General features: G+C 41.2%; 1 long non-coding RNA gene across 1 annotated transcript; it reads right to left on the reverse strand.

The window, feature by feature from the left end:
* Window positions 1–12,884: 12,884 nt before the first annotated feature.
* On the reverse strand, window positions 12,885–18,775 carry LOC109901613 (uncharacterized). Its single transcript, XR_002256764.2, has 3 exons — window positions 18,583–18,775; window positions 18,227–18,337; window positions 12,885–13,715 (listed from the first exon to the last, which is right to left on the reverse strand). It is a non-coding gene; the product is annotated as an uncharacterized LOC109901613 (long non-coding RNA).
* Between the last annotated feature and the right edge of the window lie 9,096 nt (window positions 18,776–27,871).

Here is a 27,871-nt window from a genome sequence, read left to right on the forward strand (position 1 = left end):
TAAAAATCTATGAACAGTGTGTGCAAATGTAGAAGATTAGGGAGGTAAGGCAATAAATAGGCCATAGAGGTGAAATAATTACAATTTAGCGTTAACACTGGAGTGATGTGCAAGTAGAGCTACTGCGGTGCAAAAGAGCAAGAGGATAAATAACAATATGGGGATGAGGTAGTTGAGTATGCTATTTACAGATTGGCTGTGTACAGGTACAGTGATCGGGAAGCTGCTCTGACAGCTGATGCTTAAAGTTAGAGGGGGATATATGACTCCACCTTTTTTTAGTGATTTTTGCAATTAGTTCCAGTCATTGGCAGCAGAGAACTGGAATGAAAGGCGGCCAGAGGAAGTGTTGGCCGCATGAGTGAAGGAGGCCTTGTTGTGAAATAGGAAGCCGATTTCTAGATTTAATTTTGAATTGGAGATACTTAATGTGAGTCTGGAAGGAGAGTTTACAGTCTAACCAGACACCTAGGCATTTGTAGTTGTCCACATATTCTAAGTCAGAACCGTCCAGGGTAGTGATAAATGGGTGGGCGGGCAGGTGCGGGCAGTGATCGGTTGAAGAGCATGCATTTAGTTTTACTTGCATTTATGAGCAGTTGGAGGCCACGGAAGGAGAGTTGTATGGCATACCTGGAGCCAAACCCACTGGCTCCAGGTAATCTATACGTCTTTGCTAGTTAATGCCCCGCCTTATCTCAGCTCACTGGTCACCATAGCAGCATCCACCCGTAGCATGCGCTCCAGCAGGTATATTTCACTGGTCACCATAGCAGCATCCACCCGTAGCACGTGCTCCAGCAGGTATATTTCACTGGTCACCATAGCAGCATCCACCCGTAGCACACGCTCCAGCAGGTATATTTCACTGGTCACCATAGCAGCATCCACCCGTAGCACGCGCTCCAGCAGGTATATTTCACTGGTCACCATAGCAGCATCCACCCGTAGCACGCACTCCAGCAGGTATATTTCACTTGCCACCCCCAAAGCCAATTCCTCTTTTGGCCGCCTTTCCTTCCAGTTCTCTGCTGCCAATGACTGGAACGAATTGCAAAAATCTCTGAAGCTGGTGACTAATCTCCCTCACTAACTTTAAGTACCAGCTGTCAGAGCAGCTCACAGATCACTGCACTTGTACATTGCCCATCTGTAAATAACCCATCCAACTACCCCATCCCCTCTTCTGCACATCTATCACTCCAGTGTTTTAATTGCTAAATTTGAATTATTTCACCACTATGGCCTATTTATTGCCTTACCTCCCTTATCTTACCTCATTTGCACACACTGTACATATACTTTTTCTATTGTTATAGACTGTATGTTTGTTTATCCAATGTATAACTCTGTTTGTGTCGCTTTGCTTTATCTTGGAAAGGTCGTAATTGTAAATGAGAACTTGTCAACTAGCCTACCTGGTTAAATAAAGGTTAAATAAAAATTGCGAGGAAAGCACTTTTAAAGAGCAACCAGGCATCCTCTACTGACGGGATGAGGTCAATATCCTTCCAGGATACTCGGGCCCGGTCGATTAGACGGGTCCACACGCAGAAGTGTTTTAGGGAGCTTTTGACAGTGATGAGGGGTGGTCGTTTACACACTTAATACATAATACACACTTGTTCATGGGTGAAATAGGACACACATATAAGCCCCCACCACACTGGCATGGCCCACGGAGGTCGGGCCTCCCCAGATAGCATATGAACACGTCATAAGCCATGAAGGAATCATTTAGAATTAAATGATATTTGCTTTAAAATTGCAACATTTTCTCTCAGCCTTATGGCAAAATGTGTAGGAAATGTGTCCAGAGATTTTTGAAAGTCGGACAATCCTTGTCCGGCAGGGAAACTTTATTCATATAGTGTTGAGAATTTTTACATTTAGAGGGATTTTCCAAGGGAAAATATTTGTTTTTGGTATTTTCTAAATACTTTTTAAATGTTATTCATTTCCATGTCGGCTCTATGTCTGGAAATGCCCTTGTCCATAGTTAAGGATCCAAATAAAAGTGTTTAAAAATCTACAAACTGGCAAAAACATTTCAGTTAATATCCATTATCTTTTGTAATTTCTTGCAATAGCCCTCTGACTTTAAAGAATGTTTCTCTCAAAACTATAATTCCTTAAAGATGTGTATGGAGATTTGGTCTGTCAGATTTGTCAAAAATCCTAAATTAGGAATAAGCAGGGACCGCTATTTACCATAAGGACTCCATATTAATTTCTTCATTACATGTAGTGCAACAAGACCACTTGTAGTCTGAAGTTCTGTACTTTCGATAGATTTGAATAATATTAGAATCACCGTGGTCACAACCATTAACTGTCAGCTCCATCTGCCTGATAGATTAAGATATATATTTGAACCAAAATTCATATTCTGGTACATTTAATTAGGTTTTAGAGTCTCTTAAAGCAACTGAGGAAAAGCAAATTTGCCAAAAATATTTTTCCATATTTAAAAAATGTTCATTTAAGTTTCTTTAGAGGCAAAAATGTCTGTTTTTGAGTATTTGGTATTTTATTAGGCTCCCTATTAGCTGTTGCAAAAGCAGCAGCTACTCTTCCTGTGGTCCACACAAAACATGAAGCATAATACAGAATGACATAATACAGAACATCAATAGACAAGAACAGCTCAAGGACCGAACTAGACGCATACACACAATCTAGGTCAAATAGCTGTTGTCAACTCTACTGATGGACTCAATAATGTTTTGTCAATATTCTGAATAAGTATTGTAATCACTGTTCTGCAACATATGCTTAAAACATGGAAGTATTTTCTGTGCTAGACTTTAGGGATATTGTTTGCTTTATAAATGTTTTATGTTCTAAATCTAGAAAAAAAAACATGCCAAATACATTATCCCTGGGGCATTTAATAGGGCTATTAATCCAAAAGAAGTTTGGAGATTTGTATTACATATCTGAATAACAGAATTAGAATGAATCAATCAAGGCCTTTAAACACTTGTTGGACAATCATTGTAAAAATGAAAAGGCTTTTATGGTGTCTCACTGAGTTGACATAAATCCAGTTAGTAGAATAATGATTTGTTATATATTTGAAATATTAATTTTAAGATAAATATTTGTGGGGGAAAAGTTGGACCGTGCGGATGGCCATGGCACTGACCCACCAAATGATCCATTTATTATTCATTAAAAGGGTTTAATTCAAGTCAGTTTGACTTTCTGCAGTTTCCTAACTAATATAGACGAAGGACCTGTTTCTCAGACACAAGATTAAGCCTAGTCCTGGACTAAAAGACAAACGTAATGGATAATCTCCATTTGAAAGTGATCTTTAGTCCAGACTATGCTTAATTTGTGTGTGGGGGAAAACCGCCCTGAAAGAATAATTAAAGGGAAAATTCACTCAAACTATTTTTTGGAATTGTTTTTCATTAGTCTACTTAATACAATCCCAAAATGTTTTTCATTAGTCTACTTAATACAATCCCAAAATGTTTTTCATTAGTCTACTTAATACAATCCCAAAATGTTTTTGCATTATAACAGTCACGTTTTCAAGATTTAGCATTTTCAAGAAGCAAAGTATCACTTACCACATCATGATGATGCAATTGACATTTTGCTTCTGGAAAAATCCTATGCCTTGAAAATGCGACTGCTGACATGCAAAACATTTTGGGACTAATAAATAACAAAATGTTTGAGTGGAGTATTCCTTTAACAGCTGGAAGCTGTCTATAGTGCTGAACACTCTCCACGTCACCAATGTGACTCTGGTCCGGAATGGAGCCGTGTTTTCAGGGAGGCCATCTATGCCTGTTCTGGACTGGATCATCTACAGAGGAGGTCAGTGACATGATCACATATGCGTCCTAAATGACACTTTCCCTATATAGTGCACTACTTTTGACCAAAACCCGAATAGGGTGCCATTTGGGATGCATTCCCATTTGGTCATACACATTACGTTTCCTGTAGCCTCTGGTTTCACAATATTATCCCCTTTATCTTGAAGTGTACACTTGTTTACTACTTCACACAAATCGAAAAGCATTGGATTGGTAGAGGCATGGGCTACCAGTCATTTCCTTTCAAATCAGTGAGTGAAGGGAAGTGAGCAAGTGCACACTTTAGGGAGGAAGGAGAGAGAATACGGTCATAGCCCGGCTTGCTGTGGTAACCTGAGGCTGTGGTCCAAACATTTAAAAGACACCCTCGTCCACTTAACCTCGCCTTATGCCCTTGGAGGAATCCTCATTGTCATCTTGGAGGGCGGTCCAAATGATTAGCCAAGCAAGGGAAGTTTGCAGCGTAAGCCTCTCAGCCCTCGTTTTTAGTCAGCTTTGCGAATGTACAATTTTTGTTCACTCCGGGGCCTGAAACTCCCCATTTATTCAATTTTGCAACAATTGTACATTTGCTAAGAAAAGTCTGCGAAAACTTAAAAACAACATCAATGGAGAAGTCAACCTACAAGTGTAAGTAAAAATGTATGCAAATAAGTTAGAAATTATGCTACTAATGCACATGACGTCACAAACACGACTCGCAAAAAGTCAATATGTTTTTGTTTGGTTACCTTTTGGAAATTGTAGAATTAACTTGTTTCTTCAGAAGTTCCAGCTAGGCAAGCTAATGTTAGTTAGCTAATTAATTTGCTAGCTACCATACAGTAGGTGTATATTAATAATTATATATCTAATATAAGTAGACATGCAGTCAAAATTGACTAGTGCATATAAAGCAGCCACAAGCTACCGGTGGCTGAAAACACAATCATTGTGGGATGAACGAGTGACGAATTTCTGGCCAAGGGTGGTCCATTTAAGTGTATACTAATCAGATGTCATGATACGTCATCAGAGGTGTCCACTTAAGTGTTTGGACCGTAGCCTGAGACTGCATTTAATGAGGCTGGAATTCAATCAAACATGCACTGAAGAGACAGTATACCCCACTTTTGCTGAGCTAAAAGAAAGCATATTTGAGATACTACCAGAATTATTTCTGCAATATTTGCCACCAGGTGTAACTAAAAAGCACACATTTTCCTTTTCATTAATCAAAGATTGTTGCAGTGCTGGAACAGATGGTTTTGGTTGGGTCTCTTGCACTCAAGTGCTAGGATGGATATAAAGCATTGACACGTCACAAAGTCTAGCACAAGTGCACTACTTTTGACCATAGCCCAATCGACCCTGGTCAAAAGTTGTGCACTACATAGTGAATAGGGTGCCAGCTAGATATACCCTATATGATTTATTTTGCCACTCAGGGATTTTGATGTCTACAGGGGAAAGTTGGGTGTCAACAGGAAGTTAGTCTTTCTCACTCTTAAGGCCTTCAGTCTGGGTAAGAAATCTCTGGATCATCGGGTCACAGAGGAGGCCCACTACCTTATTCAGGTGCTACACAAGGAGGGCGGTAATTCGTTTTTGGCAGGACTGCCCCGAAAAGTAATCCTGATTGTGCCATTCAACCCACAACACGTGATCGTGAAGGCCGTGTCCAACATCATCTGCTCAGTGGTGTTCGGACTGCTATGAGTAAAAGGACACCGTTTCCACAGCCTCCTGGACATCCGCAATTAAAATCTCTTCCTGAATGGATCTGCTCTCGGCCAGGTACGAGTACGGAGTACCCATAGAAAGAAATAAAACATTTGAATGGTTGCAATTTGACTTGTTTGGAATTTATCTTTGACCAAAATGTCTGCCCTTCTAGAGTTATGAAGGTTTATGACATGGGCCACTCTAGTAATGTATCACTACTCTAAAAATATGTAGAGGCAATGGGTGAAAAATGACCATATTAGTAACAGAAATGACCATATTAGTAACAGGAATATCTAAGAGCTAATGAGATTCAAAATAAGATTATAGCATCATGTGTACTGTATTTAACTGATGTTTTTTCAGGTAGTTTCTTTCAAAATATTTGGCTTGATACATTTCTTTAGATCTTTAATCTGTTCCCGTTTATGAACCATTTCCCGGGGCCTCACCAGAGCATCCAGAGGAATGTGTCGGAGGTGGCCAGGCAGCACTGCAAGACCCTGGACAGGGACAACCTCTGATACTTCATAGACTCTTAGAGTAAGTGACCCATAGAAGATGAAGAGTAACTAAGTGACAAATAGGTCTCTCCAAACACCATATTTTATATAATGCTTGTTTTTTCCTTTAAGTGGTAAATCTGTGAATAGAAGGCTCTCTGGAGGTCATCCTTAAAGCTACAGTCTGGAATATATATATTTTTTAACTATAGTATTTTTGTACATTTTGAATCCTGGTTGATTTAGCTGTTATCAAACATGGCAACCATAGAGACTACATTTTTGTTCAAGTCTCAATTGTCTGTTGTCATAAATATGATGTCATATCTGTCACTATTCCTTGATCTCTGTGGAGCAGCAGGACTCGCGTCCGGACTCAGCGTACTTCGAGGAGAACATGGTGTTGTCAGTGGCTGATCTCTTCCTGGCCGGGACTGACACCACCTTCACATCAGATGGGGACTCATACATTCAAGGTGTGTGTGTGTGTTTGTGTGTGTGAGAAATTAAGTGCTGATATTAATGTAGGGAATAGGCAGCCATTTTAGACTCCGTTCTGCTTTCCTATTGCTTATCTGTGTTTATTTAAAAATCCCAGAACGATGTGATTAGATTTTTCATGTGTTGGGGTTCGACTGCACCCCCTCAATGTACCAACTTTGTCAACTTGACTGCGATCCTGACGGGAAAAGACCACCGGAAGTACCCAGATACCTTTTTAACCCTGCTAACTTTCTGGCCTTTTCTCTGGGTGAGTCCCTCTTCTCATTGGCCCAAATTATCTTTTTTGTTTCGAGAGAACAATATAGCCATATAGAGAATATTGTTGTATGTACAGTACAGTTGAAGTCGGAAGTTTACATAGGTTTTTCAACCACTCCACAAATTTCTTGTTGCCAAACTATAGTTTTGGCAAGTCTGTTAGGACCTCTATTTTGTGCATGCAACAATTGTTTACAGACAGATTATTTCACTTATAATTCACTGTATCACAATTCCAGTGGGTCAGAAGTTTACATACATTAAGTTGACTGTGCCTTTAAACAGCTTGGAAAATTCCAGAAAATTACGTCATGGCTTAATTAAGAAGCCTCTGATAGGCTAATTAACATAATTTGAGTGAATTCAGTGCCTCTGCTTGACATGGGAAAATCAAAATAAATCAGCTAAGACCTCAGGAAAAGAAATGGTAGATCTCCACAAGTCTAATAAATCATTCACTGTACTATTATTGACATTTCACATTCTTAAAATAAAGTGGGGATCCTAACTGACCTAAAACAGGGAATTTTTACTAGGATTAAATGTCAGGGAATTTTTACTAGGATTAAATGTCAGGAATTGTGAAACTGAGTTTAAATGTTTTTGGCTAACACGGAACCCAAACCTGCTGCGCGCTTGCACCATCGTGCATACATTTATTTTGTCCCCCTACACCAAATGCGATAACGACACGCCGGTTGAAATATAAAAATAAAAAAACTCTGAACCAATTACATTAATTTGGGAACAGGCGAAAAGCATTAAACATTTATGGCATTTTAGTTAGTTAGCTTGCACTTGCTAGCTAATTTGTCCTATTTAGCTAGCTTGTTGTTGCTAGCTAATTTGTCCTGGGATATAAACATTGAGTTGTGCATTTCAGGTAAAATAACAAGGTCCTCTACTCTGACAATTAATCCACACATAAAACGGTCAACCGAATTGTTTCTAGTCATCTCTCCTCCTTCCAGGCCTTTTCATCGTTGAACTTATATGGTGATTGGCATCTAAACTTTCCTATTATTACCACGACAACCGGCAACAGTTCATCTTCCAATCACCCACGTGGGTATAACCAATGAGGAAATGGCACGTGGGTACCAGCTTCTATAAACCAATGAGGAGATTGGGGAGGCAGGACTTGCTGCGCGATCTGCGTCAGAAATAGGAATGACTTCTATTTTAGCCCTTGGCAATGCAGACGCTCGTTAACGCTCGCGAGCAGTGTGGGTGCAATAATTGAATAACAGATTTCATTTCAAAATTTAATTTGCAGCGAGTTGAGTGGTCAGCCTATAAGGTGTATGTAAACTTCCGACTTCAACTGTATGTACAGTGCATTCGGAAAGTATTCAGACCCCTTGACTTTTTCCACATTTTGTTACATTACAGCCTTATTCTCAAGAATGATCAATGGAAACCAGGATGCATCTGAGCTCAATTTCGAGTCTTATAGCAAAGGCTTTAAATACTTATTTAAATAAGGTATTTCTATTATTTTTAATATATTAGTAAAAATGTCTAGACCTGTTTTTGCTTTGTCATTATGGGATATTGTGTAGATTTCTGAGGATTTATTTATTTGAAACATTTTAGAGTAAGGCTGTAATTTAACAATGTGGAAAAGGGATCTGAATAATTTCTTAATGCATTACACATAGTGACTTCGGAAATTATTCAGAGCGCCTGACTTTTTTCACATTTTGTTACGTTACAGCCTTATTCTAAAATGGATGACATAGATTTCTTCCCCCTCAATCTACACACACTACCCCATAATGACAATGCGAAAACTCGTATTTAGAAATGTTTGCAAATTTCTTATAAATCAAACACGTAATTGACGTAAATATTCAGACCCTTTGCAATGAGACTAGAAATTGAGCTCAGGTACATCCTGTTTCCAATGATCATCGAGATGTTTCTACAACTTGAATGGAATCCACCTGTGGTAAATTCAATTGATTGGACATGATTTGGAAAGGCACACACCTGTCTATATAAGGTCCCACAGTTGACAGTGCATGTCTGAGCAAAAACCAAGTCACGAGGTCAAAGGAATTATCTGTAGAGCTCGGAGACAAGATTGTGTCGAGTCACAGATCTGGGAAAGGGAACCAAAAAATGTCTGCAGCATTGAAGGTCCCCAAGAACACCGTGGCCGCCGCCATTCTTAAATGGAAGAAGTTTGTATCCACCAAGACACTTCCTAGAGCTGGCCGCCCGGCTAAATTGAGCAATCGAGGGAGAAGGGCCTTGGTCAGTCACTCGGACAGAGCTCCAGAGTTCCTTTCTGGAGATGGGAGAACCTTCCAGAATGACAACCATCTTCGCAGAACTCCACTGATCAGACCTTTGTGGTAGAGGGGCCAGACGGAAGCCACTCAGTAAAAAGGCACATGACAGCCCGCTTGGCTGATTTTCTGGTCTGAGGAAACCAAGATGAAATGTACTGAGTAAGGGTCTGAATACTTATGCAAATGTAATATTTCATTTTTTTTTGCTGAATTTTCTTACAACCTGTTCTTGCTTTGTCACTATGCGGTATTGTGTGTAGGTTGAAGAGGGAAAAAAAACACATTTATCAATATTAGAATAAAACTAATGTGAAAAAGTCCAGGTCTGAATAACTTTCTAAATGCACTGTTTGTGTGTTGAAACTGTGTGTCTCTGTGATCTTTGAGTGTTTTTTGTGGTTAGTTCCTCCTCGGAACACACATCCTAGTTCCAGCTGAGGAAGACTTCTGTGAAGTCGGAACATTGTTTGTAATCATATTGCAGGACTGAAAAGCACTAGGGAGCAGCAATATTCTGTGTGTGCATCTCCTTTCCTTACCTAGTTCCTCATCTCTACAGCATGTTTCCTTGCTCCCTCCAGGGTTGGGGTCATTTCAAGAAGTAAACTGAAATTATATACACTGCTCAAAAAAATAAAGGGAACACTAAAATAACACATCCTAGATCTGAATGAATGAATTTTTTTCTTTACATAGTTGAATGTGCTGACAACAAAATCACACAAAAATGATCAATGGAAATCAAATTTATCAACACATGGAGGTCTGGATTGGGAGTCACACTCAAAATTAAAGTGGAAAACCACACTACAGGCTGATCCAACTTTGATGTAATGTCCTTAAAACAAGTCAAAATGAGGCTCAGTAGTGTGTGTAGCCTCCACGTGCCTGTATGACGTCCCTACAACGCCTGGACATGCTCCTGATGAGGTGGCGTATGGTCTCCTGAGGGATCTCCTCCCAGGCCTGGACTAAAGCATCCGCCAACTCCTGGACAGTCTGTGGTGCAACGTGGCGTTGGTGGATGGAGCGAGACATGATGTCCCAGATGTGCTCAATTGGATTCAGGTCTGGGGAACGGGCGGGCCAGTCCATAGCATCAATGCCTTCCTCTTGCAGGAACTGCTGACCCACTCCAGCCACATGAGGTCTAGCATTGTCTTGCATTAGGGGGAACCCAGGGCCAACCGCACCAGCATATGGTCTCACAAGGGGTCTGAGGATCTCATCTCGGTACCTAATTGGCAGTCAGGCTACCTCTGGCGAGCACATGGAGGGCTGCGCGGCCCCCTAAAGAAATGCCACCCCACACCATGACTGACCCACCGCCAAACTGGTCATGCTGGAGGATGTTGTAGGCAGCAGAACGTTCTCCATGGCATCTCCAGACTGTCACGTCTGTCACGTGCTCAGTGTGAACCTGCTTTCATCTGTGAAGAGCACAGGGCGTCAGTGGCGAATTTGCCAATCTTGGTGTTCTCTGGCAAATGTCAAACGTCCTGCACGGTGTTGGGCTGTAAGCACAACCCCCACCTGTGGACGTCGGGCCCTCAAACCACCCTCATTGAGTCTGTTTCTGACCGTTTGAGCAGACACATGCACATTTGTGGCCTGCTGGAGGGCTCTGGCAGTGCTCCTCCTTGCACAAGGCGGAGGTAGCGGTCCTGCTGCTGGGTTGTTGCCCTCCTACGGCCTCCTCCACGTCTCCTGATGTACTGGCCTGTCTCCTGGTAGCGCCTCCATGCTCTGGACACTACGCTGACAGACACAGCAAACCTTCTTGCCACCGCTCGCATTGATGTGCCATCCTGGATGAGCTGCACTACCTGAGCCACTTGTGTGAGTTGTAGACTCCGTCTCATGCTACCACTAGAGTGAAAGCACCGCCAGCATTCAAAAGTGACCAAAACATCAGCCAGGAAGCATTGGAACTGAGAAGTGGTCTGTGGTTATCACCTGCATAACCACTCCTTTATTGGGGGTGTCTTGCTAATTGCCTATAATTTCCACCTGTTGTCTATTCCATTTGCACAACAGCATGTGAAATGTATTGTTAATCAGTGTTGCTTCCTAAGTGGACAGTTTGATTTCACAGAAGTGTGATTGACTTGGAGTTACAGTGTTCCCTTTATTTTTTTGAGAAGTGTATATTTTTTTCTCTGAGTAGCATTGAGTAATTTTTAGAATTTCAATTTACTTCCTAAATTGACTGAATTGAATAGGACCCCAACCCTGATTTGACTGGCTCCCTGTCCTCTGAAGGCCCGTGGGGGTGTCTGGGGGAGTAGCTGGCCAGTTGGATCTGTCTGTGTTCTTCACATCCCTGCTGCAGCGCCTGTGTTTATCCTGGCCCCCCAACACTTCTCCCCAGGACACGGAGGGCATTCTTCAACCTGATCCACAAACCCAAACCCTTCACCATGCTCTGTCACAGCCTTGGCACCAAACACTGAGACCAGGGGCCGTATGTATCAAGCATCTGTATCAAAACCCAACCTGAGTTTAGTAATCACATAGGCCAAGATTGTCTACCAATGAGTGAATAATATGATGAAACTAAGGGTCTTCTTTAGTCTTAACACCAAATGCTAGCTAATGAAAATGCTAGGGCAGCAGGGTGAATAATGGAATTACACTTAGCTCATCTCAAAACATGCTGTGTGAATGACTTTAATTATCCAGGGATTTTTATAACTAATGGGATGTTGAAGTATAGAGGAAATTCAACAACTCTTGAAGGACAGTGTCTATGAGTCGAAATGTGTTGGTTTGAACAATAAAGACACATTTCTATCAACTTCCAAGAGTTGCAGAATGTTATCTTCGGTTAGGTTTTCTCCTTAATTAAAGCCCCTTGGTTGGAGAGCGAGGTAGTGACGATGTTCCTTGCCCTTTGACTAATGATGTTGACAGTTAGATACCCATCTTGGGTAACTGCTACAGCTTGCCCTGTGGTGGAGTAATCATGTTAAAACAAAGTAGACTAGAGGGAGAGGAGCTAAAGGTGAATCGGTATGGAGACAGCCGTATGGCACCGTGAGCACTTTACATTTTTATTTTATGGAATATTAAACATACAATCTACCTGCAGTGAAGCCGCTCAACATTTACATTACATTGTCATCTAACAGACTCCCATCCAGAGGGACCCACAGAAGCAACCAGGGTCAACGTCCTGCCCAAGGGCATGTCGACAGTTCTCCCACATGGTCAAAAACAGGGACCCGACCCAGGAACCAATCAGCCACCGGCCCAAGTTCCCAACCGCCAGGCCACCAGTCCTCCAAGATCCCCCCCACAGTTCCCGAGAGCTGCCCCTCAATCATCCGAGACCCCCCCCCCCCCCCTCTGATAAAAATAATAATGATAAAATAATTCCATTCCCCCATCCCCCAATGCAGCAACAATGAACAAAAGCGAAAAACAAAGGAGAACATAAAACAAGACATCAAGGACAACTGAATACCTTTGAGTGCATGTATGGCACTATTTACGTGTGAGTGAATGTGTGGATGCATGCATACCAACACCTGCACGGCATCAGCCTCAGGCAAACAGGCATTACATGTAACAGCATTGCCCCTCAGTGTCATTCAAAGTGTTTGGTTTATTTTGACTTTATTGTACTGAATGTTGTAGGTTGTGTGGGAAAGTAAGATGACTAGAGTGTTGAAGAGGTAGTGGGTGTGTTATTGTACAATGCTGTTGAATGGGATGTGACCTTAACATGATAGAATAGACCTTGCCTGTTCAGTCTGAGGCACAAAAAAAAGCACTTTCCATGTTTTTCAGAATGTTTTATTCAAATGTTTAGAAAACTGTTATTATATGGTAAAGTATATCGCTTATCACGCTAAGAAAAATATAATCAAATTGACGCTGCACAACAGTGATTAGTTTATGTAGCGTTCTAGGTTTACTTGTCTAAAATCTGTCAAACATGAATAAAATTGGGCACAAAGTATCTATGTTCAAACATGTACACTTTAAAGTGAAATCTTGTTTCCCATGATGTATCATAAATATAAAATAATTGAATGAATTGTATTGCCACAGTCTAAAAATGTAAAAAATCATACATCTGTAATTCACAGGCGTGTGCTTTCATGGTAAGAATGTGTTGATTGTGTGTATCCCGTCTTGTAAGACGTGCCATTGTCTTGTATGTAGACTTCCCTAATGCTTTTCCCTGATATCGTTATGGGCTGTGTAGATTTGAGGTTCTTCCGTTGTCTTGGCTTTGATTGGAATCTTGAAATCAGTCTCTTTGCGGACGGCCTGGTCCCTGCTTGGCATAGGTCGAGAAGGCTAGCGACAACCAACACGACCAGCATCCGTCCCACCTCCACAATGGCTTAGTGCTGGGAGCACCAGTGTCTGTACCCCGATCCCTTGAAGCCTCACCACAGCGGGGAGGGAGGCCAAGAGGTACCTGGTGGAGGGATAGGGCTTAAGTACCTCCGGGTGCAGGAGGAGAGAGCAGGCCTGACTCATACGGGAAAGGGGTACTCCCTCTGGGTGCTGGTTCATCAGGTCATGGAGGCTCCTCCTCAGTCTGGTCAGGTAACTGTTCTGGGCAGTAGTAGGGGCTGCTGGTCTAGCAGAAGTCCTTACTTTTTAAGAAAAAGAAAAGAGAATCATCTTATGAGGTTGCACTCCGGTGCTGTCCTCTCATTGTTGTAATATAACCAAATTAGGGATAGTTAAAAATGTACTGGGGGGGTCTGATTCAATCATGACTCCCCTTGTACTGTAAATCACTTGCAGAATCTCTCCCCTCAGAATTAGAAAGCTCGCACAGGTAACGTGAGCGGTGTGGTCAGCATGTAACGGCCAGAAAGTTGAGGGTTCGTCCAGAACAATGGACGAGCTCGCTCTCCCTCATTACACTACAAGAGCCGGCTGCAGACACTTACCACGTTTCCATACAAACATTTCATGAGGATGAATTACCTGACGCATTAATAAAAAAAAACTGGGCTGATGAAACAGCAAATGCCGGTAGAATTTTATAAATGCCGACAGACAATTTGTTTGGTCGACATGGTTGGATATTTTTGTATGTAAAATGAATTATGTGAGAAACGCCTTTATGTGAGAAACGCCTTTATGCACAAATATTGATATAATGACCATGTCGACGTAAACTTGGGAGTCATGCGATGATATGTTAAGTGGTCCTCCCACTACGACTCGTGAAAGCATGCAGTTGATTAGCAGATTAAAGAAATTATGAACTTCACAGGGTGGTGAGTATCCAAGGTGGTGAGTGTCCAATCAATATTGAGGGTCTTATTCTGGTGACATGATGATCGATGCTTGGCTGCTGTTAATAGTGCGCACATTTGCTATAAAACTCAACAGTTTTTGTGACAAAACCATCAGTAATGTTGATAATGCCATGGAACCCATTTAACTTGTATTTTTCATTCGGGTACATGATAATTTAACTGCAGAAGTTATTTTTATGTGCACTAGGTCATCACGCACAGCCGTTTATCCACAATAAGTCAGTTGGAAACACATCTCCAGTAGGAAAATGCGTATATTGTTTTATGTAGATTTTAGAATATTCACATAATCTGTAAATTGGAAAATAAATTCTATGGAGGATAATTGCAATGGCGGTGCATAGGTAAAATCACCAGGGAAAGCAAACCAGAGAGAAAAAAGCCATATTACAACCTATGTGTTGTGATAATTGAGTTGTTTGCTCTATAACCTATTAGTTCATATGCCTTGCCACCGTGATATATACAGTGCATTCGGAAAGAATTCAGACCCCTTGACTTTTTACACATTTTGTTAAGTTACAGCCTTATTCTAAAATGGATCAAATAAAAAAAAATCCTCATCAATCTACACAAAATACCTCATAATTTTGAAATTGTAGCTAATTTATTACAAAAAACATATGACATTTACATAAGTATTCAGACCCTTTACTTAATACTTTGTTGAAGCACCTTTGGTACCGATTACAGTATCGAGTCTTCTTGGGTATCACGCTACAAGCTTGGCACACCTGTATTTGGGGAGGTTCTCCCATTCTTCTCTGCAGATCCTCTCAAGCTCTATCAGATTGGATGGGGAGCGTCACTGCACAGTTATTTTCAGGTATCTCCAGAGATGTTCGATCGGGTTCAAGTCCGGGCTCTAGCTGTGCCACTCAAGGACATTCAGAGACTTGTGCCGAAGCCACTCCTGCATTGTCTTGGCTGTGTGCTTAGGGCCATTGTCCTGTTGGAAGGTGAACTTTTGCCCCAGTCTGAGGTACTGAGCACTCTGGAACAAGTTTTTATCAAGGATCTCTCTGTACTTCGCTCCGTTCATCTTTCCCCTGATCCTGACTAGTCTCCCAGTCCATGCCGCTGGAAAACATCCTCACAGCATGATGCTGCTACCACCATGCTTCATCATAGGGATGGTGCCATGTTTCCTCCAGACGTGACACTTGGCATTCAGGCCAAAGAGTTCAATCTTGGTTTCATCAGACCAGATAAACGTGTTACTCATGGTCTGAGAGTCCTTTAGGTGACTTTTGGCAAACTCCAAGCGGGCTGTCATGTGCCTTTTATTGAGGAGTGGCTTCCGTCTGGTCACTCTACCATTAAGGCCTGATTGGTGGAGTTCTGCAGAGATGGTTGTCCTTCTGGAAGATTCTTCCATTTCCACAGAGGAACTCTGGAGCTCTGTCAGAGTGACCATAAGGTTCTTGGTCACCTCCCTGACCAAGGACCTTCTCCCCTGCTTGCTCAGTTTAGCCAGGCAGCCAGCTCTAGGAAGTGTCTTGGTGGTTCCAAACCTCTTCCATTTAAGAATGACGGTGACCACTGTGTTCTCGGGGACCTTCAATGATGCAGATATTTTTTGGTACCCTTCCCCAGATCTGTGACTCGACACAATCCTGTCTCGGAGCTCTACAGACAAATCCATCGACCTCATGGCTTGGTTTTTGCTCTGACATGCACTGTCAACTGTGGGACCCTATATAGACAGGCGTGTGCCTTTCCAAATCATGTCCAATCAATTGAATTTACCTCAGGTGGACTCCATTCAAGTTGTAGAAACATCTCAAGGATGATCAATGGAAACAGGATGCACCTGAGCTCATGTTTGAGTCTTATAACAAAGGGTCTGAATAGTTACAGTATGTAAATAAGGTATTTCTGTTTTTTAATGTGCAAACGTTTCTAAAAACCTGTTTTTGCTTTGTCATTATGGGGTAGATTGACAAGGAAAAAAACAATTGAATCAATTTTAGAATAAGGCTGTAACGTAACAGAATGTGGAAAAGGGGAAGAGGTTTGAATACTTTCCGAATGCACTGTAGGCCTAAGGCCGAGACAATAAGTGGTGGAGTCTACAAAGCATATTGCATGTAACACATTTACATGGACAATCAAATTAATATTTCCGACTTTTTCGGACTACTAAACAACTATTGATTTAGAACACAGAAGAGTTACTGCAAGTCGCAGAGGAAACAGGAGCTGACTCCCCTATTCCAGCACCATTTCAACATCAAATCACCTATGCTTAGTCTAGTACAGTGACAACAAAGATACAAAAAATGATTTAGTCCAATCAACGTCAGCAAAATATCATCCATGGTACTAATTTATGTGTGTGTGTGTGTAAGTAGAAAAAGAGAAACGCCAATGCCATCCTCCTCTCTTTCATGTTACTCAAACGGTCTATGACTCTACATGCTTTTAGTTTTTGTTGTCCTAGGCTACCAGCTAGTTGACAGCTAGCTACATTTAGCTACATGTTGAACTTCCATCCTCAGGACAGGGGCACAATGTATGCATTTATGGTTGAATCAGAATCGCTGTTATAATCATTGGCCAGTACGGAGAATTAAGTAAAACCACAAGTTCAATTCCCTGTCTCCATCCATGCCTAATGAAAGGGACGATTTTAGCAAGCCTGACACTTTTTTTGTTTTGCAACAGGACCATTCACAGGTGAGCTCACTCAGTTCAGCTTCTTTTTTTAATCAAGGGAGGCCAAATGTCTGCTGGCTTCCATTGCATTCAATGCAATGGGCAGAAACAATGTCATATTAATTTTGACCGGACAGCATCAGATAGATGTGCTTCACATAGTAAGACAGAGAGGTGCTTTTTCTTTCGCTCGGATGCTTTCTCCAGTGAAATACATTCAGCCTCTTGCGAATTGAAGGAAATGTATGAAACATAGAGAGATGAAATATATATTTTTTTAAAAGGTATATATATTTTGTTCTTTGTAAATGTTTTGGGGAAGCCTGGCTTTCCTTGGCATCCAAGCATACACGCCACTGGATAATTGTATTGTCCCTAAACAAGATCAGGGGAGGCCTTTGAGCTGCTTGTCTCATTCATGCGCAATGATGCACCTAGCCTCCACTGCCTATTAGCTATTCCTATTTGTTCTAGTGGATTCATATGGAGCATTTGTGCAGGTTGCTTTTATGTGTTGCTTGACCGCTAGTACTAAGCCTTCTGCAGATCTGGAGAAACGATCAACCTTACCACTATTGTCACGATGAATGGTGGATAAAGGGCAGGATAGACTGGTAGACTATATTGACCTGTGGTATAGTTAAGCAATAAGCCATGAGGGGGAGTGGTATATGGCCAATATACCACGGCTAAGGGCTGGTGTTATGCACGAAGGATCACGGATAAGAACATTGGCCATATATTGGCCATATACAACAAACCCCTGAGGTGCCTTATTGCTATTATAAGCTAGTTACCAATGTAATTTAAGCAGTAAAAATACATGTTTTGTCAGTCTGATATACCACCGCTGTCAGCCAATCAGCATTCAGGGCTCAAATCACCCAGTTTTTTATTAAAAGTTAGAGAGCTGGAAAACCATAGCGCATAAGGGAAATACCAAAACACCTTGATATAGTGGAGGCGCATGCTAGCAGACAAGGAAAGTTGGCTAGGATGGAAGACATTATATAGTCAAATCTGCAAAAGAGTGAATGTAAATCGGGGGCAAACACACTACTCTTCCCTGTGCCCAATAAAAAACACACAACCCTCCCCAAAGCAAAAAGGTTGGGTTGTCATATACTGGTCTTACAAAATACAGTACCCTAACTCAATTAAAAAAGAAAGCTCACCTTTGTTAGATTGTGTTTGAAGGGCGTCTCTATAGCTCATGGTTAATTGTCTATGTTGGTTCTCTTTCCCCATCATCTGTCTTTGCTGCTGGATACTTCAACAATAAATATCTGTTGTAGTACAAAAATGTAGTTATGTTCAATGATGTTCAAACCGCAGGCGTTTACGGCTACTGTAATACAATAATGTAGTTATGTTCAATGAAGTTGAAAACTCAGGCGTTTACTGAGCTACCTGTCGTCACTAGGCATACAACTTTACAGCCATAGGCTCTCGAGCACTGGCTCATTATTCAACATGTAAAACAAGAAACAACAGGTACGAATACTTAACGTAGTTGTAGAATAAAGCTTACCAAACAGTTTTTCAGTTGATCTCCTCAAGTCGATATTTTACTTTCGGTTTCACAGAAATGAAACAATCAAATACATCCTTGTTGTCCATCGCTTCATGGGAGTGGTTTATTAACATTCTTAACAGCAATACACCTTCTCTGAAAGATAGTATGCTTTCAAGCAGTCGGCTAGCCTAGGTTTTAAATGTCTTTGCGTTAATCCATACAAATTGTTTAGTTTGCAAATTGTTATTTTCCCATCTTGTAACTGGAAGTGCCGCTGACCAATGCTAGATAGTGCTGAAATCGAAGGTACGAACACATAGGAGTAGAATGAACCAGTCACCCGATGTTCTAAATTACCTCTGGATTCTAGAGCACAACAACAAAAACATCAGGCAGTTTTATTTCAAGATAGCAGTGGACAAAAGATAAGATAGCAGTGGACAAAAGATAAGACACTATTCATAACACCTTCATTTTCTTCTTCATTTTCTCGGTTTTCACTCCAAATTATACTGACATTGATGCACAGAGAATTCCACATAGAATCAGAATAATTCAAAAGGATCATTGTATTGATGCCACTATATTGACCACCCTTAGGACCTATTCTATCCAGATACAATGCTTCGGTGGGCCCAGTGGTGTGTGCTGAATCTGGTGAGACCGATGCTGTGGCTGTTAGTCCTGGCTATACGGACTGTCCTGGTAGCCCCTGACCTGCTGTGGAGCTTGACTGGGGGAGAGCCATAGGAGGTGTTGACGAAAAGCCTCTTGTTTTTCTACAGCATGTCCCACTTCTGTCTGTAAAACCCAGATGAAGGCTACACGCTGAAACAAATATTTATTTTAAAATCAACTTTGTCCTCCATGAGTGGCTGAAATAGCCTCTTCTATTTAGGTGTGGACAGGGTTGCAGGAGGGTCTGTCTCTGCTCACTGATCATATCCACCCTGCTTGGGATGGCTGTCCTGGCTGTAGTCTCTCTGTACCTGGGCCAACAGGATGCGCCTGGTTAGGACCATGATGGGTCACATCGGAGAGCGTTGGGTAGGCTGAACTCATATATATGGGACGTTGAGGATATGCTGGAACAGGAGCAGGTAGGCGGAGTCTTATGGAAGGGCTGTCGTTGCACTATTATTTATTTTCATGAAAATGGAACACAGTCATTTGCAATTGATTGCACTGTTCACAAAGAAAGTCTGAATGTGTTGTTGTATAAATAATGAAGAAAGTCTTTGGGCAGACGGGAGTTGGAGCACCTGGAGATGCTCCACAGAGTGGGCAAAGGACACCTTGATGACCAGGATGAGATGGTCCAGCGTTTCCTAGACAATGGCATGAAGTTCCGTGGATACCACAACTATCTGATGGACAACATGAAGAACTGTGAGGACTTGGTGAGGAAATGCAGGTGAGATGCAAAAAGAGACAGGCAAAGTATTACACAACTTGATAACATTGCCTGCAGAATAAATGTTTCTACACCTGTCCAGTCTTCATTACGACCACAGACACTATCTTTCAGCTAGTATTGGTAGAAGTCTCATATAGGGTTGCAAAGCTACCGGTAATTTACCAAAGTTACTTTGGTCATTTATGCTTGGATAACTGTAAAAAATGTATTCATAAAAAGTATACATGTTTTATATCTGTGTCCATATTGTCCATATTGATTCTAGTAGATCATATGACCATATGACCATATGGTTCAACAGAAAATAGCCTAATAATAAATAAAAAAAGCTTCTAATCAACAATGGAATTATTTTCCATTAACTCTGCAAGTCTTCCAACTATTTACTTTTTTCACAACTGCCACCAGTTTGACGTCAAAACATATTAACATTGTAAAACAAAAACATTAAATACATTCCTACATCCTCATATTAAACACCAATGGTATTAACTAAGTTAATGGTTTACATTTAAGATAATGTTTCACAGTATTATCATTACATTTTTATTTGTGAAATATTTTACATGTGATAAGTCAGAGATAATTACAGACACCTGTGATAATCCAAAGGACCCAAAAGGGCCACTAAATGTCTAAATGATCGATACGCAACTGGACCTGGGACTGATCTGGTACCGATGGGCATTGGGTTGAGGCTTCAGTTACTTTCAAAGCCCTTGCACTGGATGGATTGACTAGTCTGATGTGATTCACAGCTAGAGCACCAAATGATTAATGCAGTAATGAACTGGAAGTATTCGAGTGAAAGTGTATAGAGAAAAATGTTTTATTTTCTGCCCAAATGTTGCTTTCTAAACAAGACTCACATTACATAGTAGCTACTACAAAGATAATGCCAATATTTACTTACAGACAAAAACCTACAGTCTTCAACACACACCACACACACAGTATTACAAGTCCTCACCAAACACCATCACAGTTCCTTTAGGTACTGTAGGGCTGTGTCCAGGTGGACTTTGCCCTGTCTTCTCCCTCCATGACAGTAGGTGACCTCACTGATCCTCAGGGGACTCAGGTTCAGGTTGAAGATGTGGTTGTAGTTCTGAATCAGACGTCTGGCTTTGTCCTGGTCTATGTAACCTGAAATGGCAGACAGATTCCTAATTCTGTCATATACTTGTAGCTCATTAGTGATGATGTCTCTTTGAAATGAATGTTTACTGGGGCTGCAGGGTAGCCAAGTGGTTAGAGCGTTGGACTAGTAGCCGGAAGGTTGCAAGTTCAAATCCCCGACAAGGTACAAATCTGTCGTTCTGCCCCTGAACAGGCCGCCATTGAAAATAAGAATTTGTTCTTAACTGACGTGCCTATTTAAATAAAGGTAAAAAATACTGTACATTAAATAATATCCCCAATTAATTTCATAAGAAATTCTATATTTATCATCAGAATTATATCAGTAGTTTAAAAACAAAATGTTTTGAATTTAGTACATGTAACTGCAAGTTATGTTCCGATAGTTCCCTATATTTCAGGTAAAACAGCCCCTTATGAATTATTTTGACCTATCAACTTTTAAAACTGTACCGGTGTTCTGGCTGTCACATATGTGCATGGCTCTCTCCATTCTCTGGAACCTTTGGAGCCATCTTTCTGTTTACATGGGATACACAGAAGCTGGCGGGGGCTCAGTGCAACCCTTGGGGACTTCTGATGTGTGTGACACATGCCCAAACTCTGCCTGTCAAAATATCAACGAGGACTTTCAGCAAGATTTACAGAAGAGAACTTTAGAGATGCAAGGGCTGAGAAAGAAGAGAATGGAAGAGAATAGAGAACCTTAATGTCATCTTGTAGCTCTTTGGGTAACACAATACCACTGAGGAATTGTAGAAGGTCTTTGTAATGCACCTAAAATATCAAATCAAATCAAATGTTATTCGTCACATACACATGGTTAGCAGATGTTAATGCGAGTGTAGCGAAATGCTTGTGCTTCTAGTTCCGACAATGCAGTAGTAACCAACGAGTAATCTAACTAACAATTCCACAACTGCTACCTTATACACACAAGTGTAAAGGGATAAAGAATATGTACATAAAGATATATGACTGAGTGATGGTATAGAACGGCATAGGCAAGATGCAGTAGATGGTATCGAGTACAGTATATACATATGAGATGAGTAATGTAGGGTATGTAAACATAAAAGTGGCATAGTTTAAAGTGGCTAGTGATACATGTATTACATAAAGATAGCAAGAGGCATTAGATGGTATAGAGTACAGTATATACATATGAGATGAGTAATGTAGGGTATGTAAACATTTTATTAAGTATGAGAACAATGTCATGCAATAGATACCAAAGTCTCAGGCTCTCATACAGTTGCACTGATGTGAATTAAATATTAACTATAAACTATAAAATGTTGTAACAGTCAACTTATTTTACTGTAGGCCTTCTGCTTGCCACTACCTTGAATGCCATGTTGCAGTAATACTTGAAGTGGTGAACCACAAGTATTTCCTATAAAAAACAAGACCCTAAATAAACTCCTTTGTGATGTTTAATTTCAACCCTACCTGATCTGGATGGTCAGCATCACAGAACGCTAGGAGGAGCTGATAATTTCAGTGGAACCTCGTGTCTCAGAAATGCCTGAGTGATCTGTGATTGGCTGATGGTCCCTTTGAGGGCAGAGTCAATTGCAACCACTTCCTCCTGAATGGTCCTCAGGGGTGAAGAAGCCAGCCAGTCAGCCAGCTGCTCACTGATGGCCAATGAGAGACAGTCTTCCTGTTCTTCCTCTGGTAGATCTCTCTGTGTGGATGTGGGGAAAGGGGGATACTTAGTAAGTTATACAATTGAATGCATTCAATTGAAATGTGTCTTCCACATTTAACCCAACCCTTCTGAATCAGACAGGTGCGGGGGGCTGCCATTATCGACATCCACGTCTTCGGTGCCTGGGGAACAGTGGGTTAACTGCCTTGCTCAGGGGCAGAATGAAAGATTTTTACCTTGTCAGCTCGGTGATTCGATCCAGCAACCTTTCGGATACTGGCCCATGGATGTAGGACAGGGAACGGTCACCAGAGGGAGCTGTCATACACAGCCTGTTTGAGGCCTGTAAAGTGAACCCAACACTCAGTGTTTTGAGCTCTCCACTAGAAAGATACAGCTCACTGTGCACAATGTACTATATACATCAATGAAATCCCGTAACCATAGGGTTTATGTCACCTTTGTCTATCTATCTTGAAATATACTACTCATGCAATGTCATTTTTTCACTATGTATTATTGTTATTGTTATATTTTCTTTTTTTATTCGACATTTAAAAGAGGGTAGATACCATTTTTTAAATAATGTACAATTATGTATTTTTCAAAGCTACATGATAATAAATAATAATAATAATAACATAACTTAATAACATAAGTATAACCACTATATTACTGTTCAGGGTTTACCTTGTGGAGCTCAGCCTGAAGAGCTGACCCCACACCCCCCTCAGCCTCAGCTTGTCTGTTTGATCTGGTCACTATAGAGTCCTGTTTGTCTGGTGGTTCCTTCATCACATTATCCACAACGGCCAGAGGAATAGCTGCTTTGTTCACCCTTGTGCAAAGTTAAAGAGACATGCATCGAGATCCAGTTAAGTCACAGTAATAAGCACGTGTAAGATGTAGTGTTTTGAAGCAGAATTATCATTGAGACTTTACTGCTACTTTACTTGAGATTTCCGTTTCTCACAAGAATGAAAAGTAAAGTATTCATTATATTGTATAGTATTCTATGTTTTTCTATTCTATTCCATTCTATTGTATGTCATTCTATTCTATTTTATGCCATTCCATTATTTTATATTCTTAGAACACAGCTTGATCTTTGATCGACCTGATTCAACTCACTTGTCTGTCTCTTCTGTGATGAAATACTTGACCTGTTTGCTGCCTATGATCTTGACAACTAGTCTGGGGACTGCTTTAGTTCCAGAGGTATTTCTCAGGGCCATGATACAGGTAATGAGATATGTAGGGATCCCCTAGAGAGAGATGGAGGGAGAGGAAAACAGGTCAGATTCAATTGGTCAGAATAGAATACAGAGCAGAAGAAGGCAGTCAAGGTTTCACAGAATTCTTCTCTGAAAATGAAATAATTTGACTGTTTGTCCATTGTTATGAGTGCTATGATTATTTAACCACCTCTCTTCTACACAGCATTGTGAAAGATATTTGGCTATGTTCCATATTGGACACAGGCCAATGCCTCACAGCCACTACATATCACAGAGTAAAGAGTATTACTCACATGAGCAATTAGTCCTTACACGTCCACACCTTGTAGGCTATATGTTAACCTTTGAAAATCACCATATAGATTATTTCACCATGAGCTATGTCCATCATCTCAATTCATCATCAGGTGCTAATGTACTGTACTGTGAAGCCCTCTGTGTGAAGGGTGAAGCTAGGTAGACCGACTCATAAAACTTCTGGCTTCTGTGCTGTGTATGTCCTTTCTGCACCTTGGTTACCTGCCTTATCACGCCTCTCCCCTGAGCTGCGAGCAGAGCAGCAACATAGGCCCAGTGCTTAGCAGGCTCATAATCATTATGGAAAATGAAAACGAGCATTTCTTATTGGACAACTTTCTTGTTGGACAGACAGTTCCTAAGCATTCGGGACATTTTTTTTATTGTTTGTGCCTAATGAATACGACCCAGATGACCTTGTGTGTGTCAAAAGACTAGCTGGCCTGGGTGAGAGAGTTATCTAAATGTACAGACTTTGGTGATTTATGGCAGTGTGTTTTTATTGACACGGCCTGCATCAGGGAAAAAGAATAAAGCATGGGGACGAGGAAACAGAGAGCAAGATGAACAGGACTGAATGGAGAGAGAGAGAAATAACTTGTTTTTAAGATCCATTGTTAGTCAGTTCAAATGAATCATTACAATGAGGTGGTGTTGCATGGTTTTGAACCCCATGGAACTTCCATAGCCTTGAACACACCTGTTGAACATAATCTTTTTTTGTTTTTGTTTATCAGCTTTTGTTTATTTATTTATATTTCGTTTTTGTTTATTTATTTTTCCGTTTTTGTTGATCAGATTTCTCTAAAATCGTATGTGATATCCTGTGATAAAGAAAAACTTTTTTGTGTGTATGTTTGTTTGGAAACAACTGAGTGTGCTGTCCCCCTTCTAAAGCCCATTCTAGCTTTACCAAAAAGGGAAATCTGTCCTACTACTTGAGCCAGACTAACTGTAAATGCATTAAATCATCATTAATTGGAATGGATTTCTAATGAAATGTGTGTCCATGATAAGGAAACAGGCCTAACTCTTGATAAGAGGCCTGGATATAGATAAAGAGGGAGCCTAATTGACATACTTACTTTATATTCCTTATGGAAAACAGTCGGAATCATTCAAGTTCTAATCTTTTGATTAAGTCATGGAATACAGCACAGAATTGTTGGCCATATCTGGCATTTGCCTAAATACACTACAAATTCACAGTACCAGTCAAACGTTTGGACACACCTGCTCATTCAAGGGGTTTTCTTTATTTTTTTAAATGTTCTGATTTGTGGAATACTAGTGAAGACATCAACATGATGAACTAACACATATGGAATCATGTAGTAACCAAAAAAGTGTTGAACAAAATATATTTTATAGTTGAGATTCTTCAAAGTAATCACCCTTTGCCTTGATTGACAGCTTTGGACACTTGGCATTCTCTCAACCAACTTCACCTAGAATGGTTCTCCAACAGTCTTGAAGGAGTTCCCACATACTTTTCCAACAGTCTGCTGAGCACTTCTTGGCTGCTTTTCCTTCACTCTGCGGTCCAAGGCCAGGTCATCTGATGCAGCACTCCATCACTCTGGGGCGGCAGGGTAGGCTAGTGGTTAGAGCGTTGGACTAGTAACCGAAAGGTTGCATGTTCAAAACCCTGAGCTGAGAAAGTTACAAATCTGTCGTTCTGCCCCTGAACAGGCAGTTAACCCACTGTTCCTAGGCCGTCATTGAAAATAAGAATTTGTTCTTAACTGACTTGCCTGGTTAAATAAAATTAAAATAAATAAATAAAAAAACTCTCCTTCTTGGTCGAATATCCCTTACACAGCCTGGAGGTATGTTGGGTCATTGTCCTGTTGAAAAACAAATGATAGTCCCACTAAGCGCAAACCAGATGGGATGGCATATCGCTGCAGAATGCTCTGGTAGCCATGCTGGTTAAGTGTGCATTGAATTCTAAACAAATCACTAACAGTGTCACCAGCAAAGCACCGCCACACCACCTCCTCCATGCTTCACGGTGGAAACCACACATGTGGAGATCATCCGTTCACCTACTCTGCGTCTCACAAAGACATGGTGGTTGGAACCAAAAATCTCAAATTTGGACTCCACCATTCTAGTGTCCATTGCTCATGTTTCTTGGGCCAATCAAGTCTCTTCTTATTATTGGTGTCCTTTAGTAGTTGTTTTTTTGCAGCAATTCGACCATGAAGTACTGATTCAAGCAGTCTCCTCTGAACAGTTGATGTTGAGATTTGTCTGTTACTTGAACTCTGTGAGGCATTCATTTGCTGCAATAGCCCAAATAGGGCAATCTTCTGTATACCAACCCTACCTTGTCACAACACAACTGGTTGAGAGAATGCCAAGAGTGTGCAAAGCTGTCATCAAGGCAAAGGGTGTCTACTTTGAAGAATCTCAAATATAAAATATAAACACTTTTTTTGGTTGCTACATGTTTCCATATGTGTTATTTCATAGTTGTGATGTCTTCACTATTATTCCACACAGCCATGCAATCTCCATAGACAAACATTGGCATTATAATGGCCTTACTGAAGAGCTCAGTGACTTTAAACCTGGCACCGTCATAGGATGCTAACTTTCCAACAAGTCAGTTCGTCAAATTTCTGCCCTGCTAGAGCTTCCCCGGTCAACTGTAAGTGCTGTTATTGTGAAGGTGAAAGGTCTAGGAGCAACAATGGCTCAGCCATGAGGCGGTAGGCCACACAAGCTCACAGAACGGGGCGCCGAGTGCTGAAGCACTTAACGCATAACAATCGACACTCACTACCGAGTTGCAAACTGCCTCTGGAAGCAACGTCAACACAATAACTGGAATTCAGGATCTTCATGAAATGGGTTTCATGGCCGAACAGCCGCACATAAGCCTAAGCTCACCATGTGCAATGCCAAGCATCGGCTGGAGTGGTGTAAAGCTCGACGGCAACGGACACTTGAGCAGTGGAAACGCGTTCTATGATGTGATGAATCACCCTTCACCATCTGGCAGTCCGACGGACAAATCTGGGTTTGGCAAATGCCAGGAGAACGCTTCTTCCCCCAATGCATAGTGCCAACTCTAAAGTTTGGTGGAGGAGGAATAATGGTCTGGGCTGTTTTTCATGGTTTGGGCTAGGCCCCTTAGTTCCAGTGAAGGGAAATCTTAATGTTGCAGCATACAATGACATTCTAGACAATTCTGTGCTTGACTGGCCTACACAGAGTCCTGACCTCAACCCCATCGAACAGCTTTGGGATGAATTGGAACACAGACTGCAAGCCAGGCCTAATCACCCAACATTCGTGCCCAACCTCACTAATGCTCTTGTGGCTGACCAGAAGCAAGTCCCTGCAGCAATGTTCCAACATCTAGAAGAGTGGAGGCTTTTATCTCAGCAATGGGGGGACCAACTCCATATTAATGATTTTGGAATGAGATGTTCGACGAGCAGGTACTTTTGTTCATGTAGTGTATATAGCCAGTGGGACTTTGCCTGCCTGCCTGCTTTGCCTACCTTTTGTGCTGCTCCCTTGAAGGGTTTGGGGGCCTAGGATACA

This window comes from Oncorhynchus kisutch, linkage group LG13, assembly GCF_002021735.2.
Source record: "Oncorhynchus kisutch isolate 150728-3 linkage group LG13, Okis_V2, whole genome shotgun sequence".
Taxonomy (NCBI): Eukaryota; Metazoa; Chordata; class Actinopteri; order Salmoniformes; family Salmonidae; genus Oncorhynchus; species Oncorhynchus kisutch.